The sequence below is a fragment of the Haemaphysalis longicornis genome, unplaced genomic scaffold (genome assembly GCF_048455015.1).
Source record: "Haemaphysalis longicornis isolate Haplotype H1 unplaced genomic scaffold, Haemaphysalis longicornis Haplotype H1 scaffold_3, whole genome shotgun sequence".
Taxonomy (NCBI): Eukaryota; Metazoa; Arthropoda; class Arachnida; order Ixodida; family Ixodidae; genus Haemaphysalis; species Haemaphysalis longicornis.
The window spans coordinates 55,572,034-55,582,407 of NW_027526335.1; the positions used below are offsets into that span (position 1 = coordinate 55,572,034).

The window sequence follows — 10,374 nt, forward strand, 5'->3', positions numbered from 1 at the left end:
TTATTGTTGGGTTTAACGCGCCCACGTAACGCCGACGACGAGGCGCGCCATAGTGGAGGGCTCCGGAATAATTTTGACCACCTGGGGATCTTTACGTGCGACGAAATTTCGGACACACGAACGTTTTCGCTTTTCGCTTCCATCAAAAAAGTGGCCGCCGCGGCCGGGAGTCTAAATCGCGTCTGTGTGCTCAGCAGCGCAACGCCTTAGCCACTGAGCCACCGCGGTGAGTTTATCTAAAGTGTTGAAGAGCTCCTTTACCTGTACCTGCAAAATGTTTTCTATGGTAGTGTGACGAGTATGTGGCGCCGACTGCCAAGCGTGGCAGGTGGCATTTAGAGAAATTTCCTTCTGCTCATCTTTTATCTGCTAACAGAGCTTTTAGAAAGAAAGAATGAATACAAAGACTCACTGGGCGGCGTGTATATGACGGCATTGGATAGGGAACCACCGGAGATAGCAACTTGCTAATGGCCTTTCAGCGACTGGTGACAGAAATTGGGCTCAAGGAAAGATGATAGCCAAGTGAAGTCACAAGCAGCAGTAATGATCACTTGTAGAGAGAGAGAGAGAGAGAGAGAGAGAGAGAGATAAAATGAAGTTTAATTCAATCGAGGCAAATTTTCAGACAGGCGACCTCATTCGAGGGGGCTGAATCGACAGCCGTTTCCATTAAGAGCAACTTATCTTCCAGGCCGGAGCTGGCGATGTTGGATGGATCTACGGCACACTTGTCGCAGCCGCCTACTATGTGTATGATGTTCCCAGGCTCTCCACAGAAGCAACGAAATGGAGAGAGTTGTGTCTTGTGTGGGAAGCTGTATGCCCACAGGGTGCGGAGTAATCTTTCCTGGTTAATCGGCAGCGATTTGTGCGGGGAGGAATACGTTCTATGGAAGAGGCCATAGTGCTGGGTAACTTCCTGGTCTGTGACTGCAGGATGCATGCACTCGGGCCGGGCTTCATCAGCGCTGGCTAAGCGAGTCAAATCTCGACCCACGAGGTTGGTGATCTTGTTTGCCGGGAATGCCAGTATGCGCTGGTGCCCATTCAATCGTGACTGGTCACGTTGGTGGTCTCTGATTGATCATCGGAAGTGTTGTAACATGCAATCGACCGTTGGTAAAGTTGGGCCACGCCTGCTAAGAGTCTGTTATGAGAGTTTTGGCGCCGCTTTGGCTAAGCGCACGTGCTATCGCCGCTTCCTCAGCTTAGAGGGGGCTGTGTTCGGGGGTTGAGATGCTACACGTGTGGGAGGCTGCAGAACGGTAACACAAAGAGAACGTATTGCAGAATGCTATCGGGCGTCTTTGCATCAAACCAGTTGATCGTCCCTCCCTTTTTTTCTTGCTGTTTAGTTTATTTCCAACCGTCTCCCCTCATATATATACACGTTTTGAAAACCCTTTGATGAATATAAAATATCCATTAGGCAATAAGTTATTAACTTTAGTGCGAGATGTCAATGTTAATATAGAAACAACATAACAGCGCAATACGGGCATAAAGAAAGGCCCTTTATAGCATTCAGGCGGTCGTCACATAACTTTGCGGCTACTTTGTGCGTGACAAAATTTCCTGATTGGTCGAGAACGAGAACGCTGCAAAATTTCCAAATGCCAAGGACCCCAAAGATATCATATTTGGTCCGACCGTCGAATCCGCCTTAACTGACCCGGTAATTCCTTTAATCCAAATTAATCAACACACCAGTCCTACTAATACACATTAGCTCATTCACTCAGCTAATTCACCCCAGTCTACCCGCTAACGCGCACTAATCGACTTCAATCCATCCGCCTCTAAAGTTTAAGGTTGAGCAGATTCAAGATAACATGAAAATGCTATCAAATATACTTTAGAAGTGAAAATTAGGATTACTCATTTTTTATATCTCATGTTCTCTTAAAGCAGTAACCAAAGGACACAACGGCACTGTATACAAGAAAAAGTGATGTTAATTTTGAGAACTGCAAGGGTTGGTATCTCAGTGCTGTTTGTATATAACTGCCCATTCAAACTAGAATAAGTGGAAGATATGGATTTATTGTTGATGGTGTCCCTGAAGGCCTTCACAAGCGGACAGGTATGCATGCGAATTAACAACACATTGAAAACTTTACACGATTTTAAACACCATGTAGATAGAAACCATGATGAATATTCCATGATATGTTGCCTCGTAATATGCCTTATAACTTAAGTTATGCTAAATGTAAAAGATAATTGGGAGAGATGGGCAGTACCTAACGCAAACTGATACTATGTACGGACAACTTTACAATAAATCGAGGGCAGTAATTAGAAGAGAACGTGATGGGCCTTGGAAACTGCAGACTACGCAAAATATTTCATGGTTCTGTCTGGCGAGTGGCAAAATATCTTCAGACGCAAGGTAGGGTACCGAAATGGAAAACTAGAAATCACATTTTTGAGGCCTGGAACCGGTTCGGAACGGTTCCTTCGATTCGTTCCGGTTCGGGTTCAGTTCCAAAATGGCGGAAAAAATACGGTTCCGGTTCACTTCCAGTTCCGGGCAAAAATTCGGGTTCGGTTCCGGTTTTTGGTTCGGTTCCGGTTCCGGTTCGACACCCTGGCCAGTACAACGAAGTAAGCTGCCTGTAAAGGGTGCACCTCTGCACACTGGGTCTTCTTGTGGGGAAGCAACCTTTAGTAATAAGGAGTACGTTATACCCGAGTCCTTCAATACTTTTGAAGGACTCTGGTTATACTTAGGGTCCCCAGAAGTGAGCTTTCTCGCTCCATAGTTTTTGCCTATCAAACTTTCAGTGAACTTTGCAACTAAAAACACAGATTTGCTGGTGAGGGGGGGTTGCCTTATCAGCTGACTGCATCATTAAAAAGCGTGGGAAGTTGTCAGGGTTCTTGAAAACAGGTTATTCGGTGCGGCCTCGTTTTGGGGGCCGATCAGTTCTTTTAGATGGAATGGAGAAGGAAGCCATAAAATATGGAATCAATTCGGTAGCAAGGCCAGTCACCCACCACGGAGCCCAACAAGGGAGCGTGGCTTTGCAGAACACGCTAACTGTACGTTGCCACTATAACCCTATGCTCGGAATCTAGGGTGAAGCCTTCGCACAGGGTTAACCCTCGCCGCCTGGAGAAAAAACGGAGAAACGAGGAAGAGAGAAGATGACAGGACAGGGTAAGGAAAGAAAATAGGAAAGGAAAAGAATGGAGAAGACAGGAAAAGCTGATTCCCCCCAGGTCGGGGGGTCAGAATGGGGGCCCCGTCTACGGGAAGCGGGGGCCAAAGTGGTGTGTTGCCTCTGAGAGGGGGCCCTGAAGGTCCAAAACAACCCTGGCTTTGGTTCAACCACCAAGATGACCTTTTCCCTGGACACGGCAAAGCCACGCACAGCCGAGGGCGTGGGTGGGTCCAATCCACATGGGCTCAGGGTCCGCGGTGTCGCCACTACCGTCACCTTGAAACGCATGGTGCCCCTGCGGGGGAGGAACTACAATCACAAAGCATGGTCGTGCGGCTAAAAACAAGTATGAATAAACCTAAAGTAAGGAGGAATAAACCCACCGAAAACGACCTCTCCAGCTTAGGAAACGAAACACTAGAAGTAGTATAAGAATAAGTATAAGTATAAGCCTCTGACAGATGATTAGTGCTGACCCCGAACACGAGAGAGAAATCCGGCGCAGAATAGGTATGGGTTGGGGAGCACTCGGCAAGCACTCCCGAATAATTAAAAGTAAGCTACCTCTGTCCCTCAAAAGAAAAATTTACAACCAGTGCATACTGCCGCTGATGACACGAGGAGCTGAAACTTGAAACCTTACTAAACAACTAGTAAGCAAAGTTAGGTCGGCTCAACGAGCCATGGAAGGAATAATGTTAGGAACAACACAAAGGACAGTAAACGAACTACCTGGATCAGCGAACAAACTATAGTAGAAGGTATCATAGTTCAAATAAAGAAAATGAAATGGACTTGGGCTGGCCATGTGGGGAGACGAACCGACAAGCGGTGGACAAGCGGTGTAACAGAATTGATACCAAGTGATGGGCCTAGAAGAAGGGGAAGGCCATTAACCCGATGGAGGGATGAAATAGAGAAATTCGGGGGTAAACTGTGGACTCCAACAGCGCAGGAAAGGAGCGTTTTGAGGTCAATGGGAGAGGCCGTCGTCCTGCAGTGGACCTGAGTAGGCTGCTGCTGATGATGATAATTATGATTACCTTGATAGAGCAGAACTCTACCACGTGTTCGTCATCTGCACCAAGCCCTGGACGTTTTCCATGCCTTTGCGCAATCAGCCGGCCTGGAAATTTCAGCTGAAGTTTTGCTATGTACAAGTGGGTATAGGCGGTGAGGAAGTTAGCCTCCAAGGCTAACTTTCAATTAAAATTGGTTCAGACACAATACCAGCCAAGGAAGAGCTGCGGGTGCTCGGACTTCAGATCCCCCAGTCGGTTTCGGGTATTTATTGGCTCCGAAAGTCACGGAGAGACTCCTCGACGACCGTGCACTTGATCCGCTGGATTGCAACTCGGAGTGGAGGAGCCCGCACTGAGGTGGCTCGGCGACTTGCGCGCGCCGTTCTACAGCCGCGCCTGCTCTACCAGGCGCAGTTTCACAGACTCGCAGCACAACAATGGGCGAAGCCTGAGGCTATCAACAGAGAGGCCATGCGCACCATCACGGCACTTCCTCGTCTCACCCCGATTCCTATCTTATGGGAGCACGCCACGCTCAATACTACCACGGAGCTTGTAAATCAACGTGAAGAAGCAAGTAAGCTCAAGCGTTTTTATGCACCTATGGTCGAAGCGCCCCATTCCCATTTCTCTAATGAGTCTCCCGTGACTTCCACCACAGACGACCTTCCACTATGGCGCTGTATATAGTAATAACAACAAATAAGACAGCGAAGCTGCGTCGCCGTGACCAGCCAGCGCCAACCTCAGATACCACGGTCCTTGAAGGTTAATGCGGATTGTACACACACGCAGCCCTTCTACCGCACGGAGGACGTACCGCTTTCGTCAGTTCCACGCACTCAGAACTGAAAGGCTCGCGCTGTTATTCCACCGACACGCCGGACCCGCTGCAACCGGACCTCCAGGCTGCATATGACGCCATCAAAGCTGCAAACGCACTTACTAACATCAATGAGGTGCATATATAGTATATACACAGACTGGCTCAGTACTTTGAAGCACCTGAGAGAGAGAGAGAGAGAGAGAGAGAGAGAGAGAGAGAGAGAGAGAGAGAGAGAGAGAGAGAGAGAGAGAGAGAGAGAGAGAGAGAGAGAGAGAATCGACTTTTACTGAGCCCTTACAGAAGGTGTGTGAGCGCAGGCACCAGATGGGGTGTTTCCCTATTATTCACGGGACCAATATGTGTCCAGCAGCTCCTGGCCCCTGCACCAGTCGTACTGAGAGGCCTGAAGCAAGTGAGAAAGACTCCTGTGATGTGCCAGCACATTCACAGTTTCCACGTGACAGCACAGCTAACGATACGCGTACATTGGGTACAGGGGCACGGCCACAATATTTTTAACCAATTAGCGGACAATCTTTCACACCCTCCTGCCCCAGTTGAATCTGAATCCGCCCCTAGCCCTTTTCCTTGTGATCCACGCTACCGCCTTTTAGCCATGAAATCTCTCCTGAGGAGGGACACACGTGTCCTAATTCCCCCGTGTGTCTGCTCCTTGCCCAATAATCTTTCCCGGGTGGAGGACGTTTTTCTCAGGAGTCTTCGGGCTAGGGTCGCTCTCACACCTTCAGTCCCCAGGACTTGGGGACCCTCACCAGAAGACCCAAGAACACGTCCCAAGTGTCCGGCTCCAGCGGCTGAAGCGGATGTCAAGCATCTCTTGTGGACGTGCACAGGTACACGAACAGCTCGGGGCTGTGCGCTAAGAGTGGTGGTCTTCGGTGGGATAAACCGGGTTACTTCAACCGGTAGGTGCACGAAGACCGCTACTGCAGGTCGCTGCTGAACTTTTTACACGACACCGGACTCCATGCCTACCTTTAGACTTGTCCAGTGCCATCAATTTCTGACTACCTGTGATTTTGTAGCCCTTCTCTCTCTCTCCTACCGACTGTCTTATCTTTTCTTCGTATGCCGCATGGCCAAAAATACGAATTAAAATTACGCCCACCTCCCCTCGCGGGAACCCTGGTGTGATGCGACGCTGAGGGGGTTCCAGAGTACAAGCGCAATCGCAGAGCGACCGTCGACCGAAAGACCGCCGGAGCGCGGCACACCGGTTATATGCGCAGCGCCGAAGGAGAGGAGACCGCGGAGAGAGAGGGCGTTGGACATGCGCACAGCACGCGCTCCGCCGAGTGCAGCGCCGCCAACCGTCGCGCTACGCCGCGCGTCGCAGATGTTTGGGTGAGAGTGTGCGCTATCGCGGAGAGGGGAGTAGAGGCGCAGCAGCGCGGACAACGGACGCCGCGACGCAAGAGGGACAGAGCCGAGAGCAAGAGATGCTCTCAGCGTCGCATCTAAAAAAAGCTTGTGCCCGCACAGGCACCTAGGGGGAAAAACCCCGTCACAAATACAACGTACGGGGCGACGCCGAAACCCACATGCGTGCTACAACTTACAGGGGTGTACCGTCCCATCTGTCCCTAACGTTTACCGCGCTTTCCCGCTCCATGATTAGATCTTGGTGAGGTATATACCTACGATGAAGTCAATGAAACCGCACCCAAAGCGCCAGCTACTCAGATCGGTGTAAATGGACGCGGCACAATCGTACTGGCACGAGCGAGTTCGCCTTTGTGACAGCTGAGAAAAAGCTCCAGCGTATTTTTATGGAAGCCCATCGTGACTTTCGGCTATCAAGGTATATATTTTGCGAGCGTCATGCTGGCGCTGTTGTCAGCCGATCGCACCTTGTTTTTCGACATTATGCGATCACAACCGAAACTTCCAGCTAACCGCCCCGTCCAGTGGAGATCAGTGGTGCATAGCAGTGCATAGCTAGCCAGTATTCTTTCTCACGAGAGCTTCGCCGCTGCGACATTCCACAATAAAACACAATAAAAACAACACAGTCTACTCTCGCTACCAGACCACTGCTCGGTCGTGATCTCTGCGCCCTCAAGCGTACTTTTTTTTTCTTCTTTTTTTTTTTTTTTCTCGCGCGTGATGGCGGCTTTGTTGTAGCGTGCGGTCGTCGTTTTTCAGCAGCGGCCGGTTGACCAACGGATCGCCATCGATGCGACATGGTGAGTGTGGTGAACACATACGATCAGTCTGTTACGGTTCAATGCTTTTATCCTCTACGCTTCCTTCTTTGCTGTCCCGCCCCGAGACTGTTGTCGCGAGGTTTCACACTCGATCCGCGAGGACAAATTAAACGAACGATCCTTGGACTAATACGAGGAAGCGTCTACAGACTATGCACAATCGAAGAGCCCCAATAATATTCCATGTCCTGCTTCTTCCGCACAGTGCATCACATTCGTCGTGGTGTTGCAATGCATTCAGAGGCTGTTAAATATTACTGTTTATGCCTCTGCCAAGTATAAACACGTGACAAATTTGTTGTCAAGGTGCGTGCGTATGACCAGCGTACCAAGCAGGTCCAATAATCACACCAGCAAACGAAGAAAACCAATTATTTATTTATGCATCAAAACATAGAAGCTGCGAATTGTTCAGGAATTTTTGCAGTATTAAATAGCGGCAACCCTGTTGCATGTTCTCCATATGAACATCTCATCATGATACAAGCACGTGATATTTTTCGAAAGTAATGGTGGAAGCGAGCGCCTGAATGAAAAATGTGCCGGCAATTTTTTCCTCCCTAAATCCTCCAGAGAGAAAAAAAACATCAGTAAAATAATGGCTGTGCCTTCCTAAAATATCGTTTTTCTGTTCACTATTTATCTACCTGACAATTAATATGTTCTTACACATATAATTCAGTTCCTCCTCCGTCGGTTATTTTTGGGAAAATGCAGCAAGTATAAAGCGAGCGACACGTTGAACAAGATCCCCAGCGCGCCCCAGAACTATCGCCCCGTCCGGCCTAAGATGTGAGCGAAACGGCTCTTGAAACCCAACAGGCAAGCTGACAGACACACGTCATAGAAGTGGGTGCAGCGTTCGCGACTCCAGAGCAGTGACGTAAGGCAAAATGTCCGCCGGCGCGCACCACATAGCGGATGAGTGGCTGAACTAAGCGTCCTTACCCTTCCTATTGAAAAGCACGCGACGTGTCAGGCAATGTTTATACAGGCGGCGTTGGGTGGTACTTACTACAAATTGATAAATCTGGCCGAGCTGAAGTGTGAGTACCGTTGGCCTTTAATGAGTAACCCTGACCATTCCTTGATTTTTACAGGTGCCATTCTGTCGCGGGGCATGGTGGACGAAAATTCCCATGGCTGACCATTGATGACAATGACGAGGGAGAAGCTGTGTGGGGGCGAAGCCAGCACTGACTCTCTCATGGCCATTTTGTAAATGTTGTAAATAGATCGCTCATAACCTTCAACCATGGTTCGTCTTATCTGCTGTGCCACAACATTACAGTTCTTTGCTAAGTTTCACAGTTGCTACAAATCCTGTTGTAGAGAAAACCTTTTATTCGCCTTAAAGGGGCCATTAGGACAAAATACCAGTTTCACTCACAACATTGGGTGTCTTATAGTGCCCCTACTGCTTGCCAAGCAGCGAATGATGCCTTATTCATTGATAGATTACACAATTTAAGTGAAAGTTTCAATCCTCTCGCTAAATAGTGTCTTGTGATGTCAGCGATGATATATCCAGGGCAGGTATTTGAAATGAATGTTGAGCACGTTAACTAGGGCTGCAGCGGATAGGGAAACCTTGCCTTGCATCCAACAAGGATGCAACATCTTGCGGTGACAGGCCTCCACGTAGGCGACGCAACTGCATACACTTCATGGATACATGGGCCTCATCATCATTCCCTCTTGGACTTCATCTGCGAAGTGAACATTTTCATGTTCAATTAACTTTGGTCATCAACTCCTACTCCCTCATCTATGCCCTGTGGCAAAATAAATGCCTTATAATTTCATTGCTTCGTTTCCCGCCCATCCTCTAGATGGCGCATGAATAGCACTCAGGCCCACTGTCCATACTTTGTTTTTGAGCGTATTTGCACCTTGCTTGTATTTCTGGCTTGTCTCTGTTACAGCATGTAGTAATCGTTTCGTGAAATATAGGGTATGCTCAAGAAATAGGGTCATCTAAGACGATGTCGTTTATGCCAATCGGCCAGTGTTGTGAGAAAACTCCAAAGCGCCATACTGCTGAGCAGCTCTAACAAGCATAGTGTGCACAGTACAACCACGGCCCCTCGATCAAGCGCTTGATCGAGGGGCCGTGGTACAACAGTGCACACTGGTACTTTTGTTTAGTTTACATAAGTTTTTCAAGTTCCACTGTTCACCCGATTATTACTATTATAAAATGAAAAAAAAAAACCTTGTTTTTCAAGCTCATAAGCCCTGCCTAACAACTTGCGTTTGCTTTTGCTGGCCTCAGCCAGTTGCACTGCGTCCCATAATGCGTGCCAGTGTCATACTAATGAGGCAGTCATTCCAATGAACCAAACATTCATTTTTTCTTCATGAAAAAATGAAGAGTAAGCCCCTTTGAGTAACAGGGATTTACTTTTTCGTGGCATTTACAGTGAAACCTCATAAGAACTGAAAAGGTAGCTTTGTTATAGGTAGTCTACTAATAGTAACGTGATGAAAACAAACAACTTGCAACTCCTGTTGTATCCCTTACTCCATTATGGCTCATTTTGTCGCCTCGCATGACCTTGTCACACTTGCTGAGGAAGTGACACGGCAACACCAAAATGGTCAGAAATGGAAAGACATTTATTCTGCACTTCAGCCAGACAAATGATGACTAGCCGGGGATCACGGCATGTGTAACTTTGCCTATGTAATTTGCTTGTGTACAACTGCTCATCCGTTATACTGCTCCTTGCGCGTCGTTTTAAATTGTAACCGGACAATGGTGGCGGTGGTCAATTCCACGGGAAATGTCCCAGGGGAAGACGAAGATGTGGCATGACATGGCCTGGATTAGAACATGGCCAACAGTGCTGGACTAGGTGTGCACAGCGTGACCTGCTGATGATCGGACCTTGGGGGAACGGGACTTCCAGTAAAGGTGTGGTTTTCCAGGGACTCCGTGTCTTTCTTGGGAACCACGGTCGGGTGAAAGGACCCTGGTACTAGAAAATAATGCCCTGCAATTACCTCTATGTGATGAATTTTGATCGGCCCATACGTTTTCTGGTAGCACAGGTAACCATTCAACAGAAGTATTTCGTTATTAAAGTGTACAAATTTATTGCTCCATTTTTCTGCACATCCAAAGA

The 10,374-nt window shown here is 48.3% G+C and overlaps 1 long non-coding RNA gene across 1 annotated transcript; it reads left to right on the plus strand.

Moving 5' to 3' along the window:
• The first annotated feature begins 7,139 nt into the window (after positions 1-7,139).
• LOC144173258 (uncharacterized) lies at positions 7,140-8,499 on the plus strand. Its single transcript, XR_013323211.1, has 2 exons — positions 7,140-7,225; positions 8,347-8,499. It is a non-coding gene; the product is annotated as an uncharacterized LOC144173258 (long non-coding RNA).
• The last annotated feature ends 1,875 nt before the right edge of the window (positions 8,500-10,374 follow it).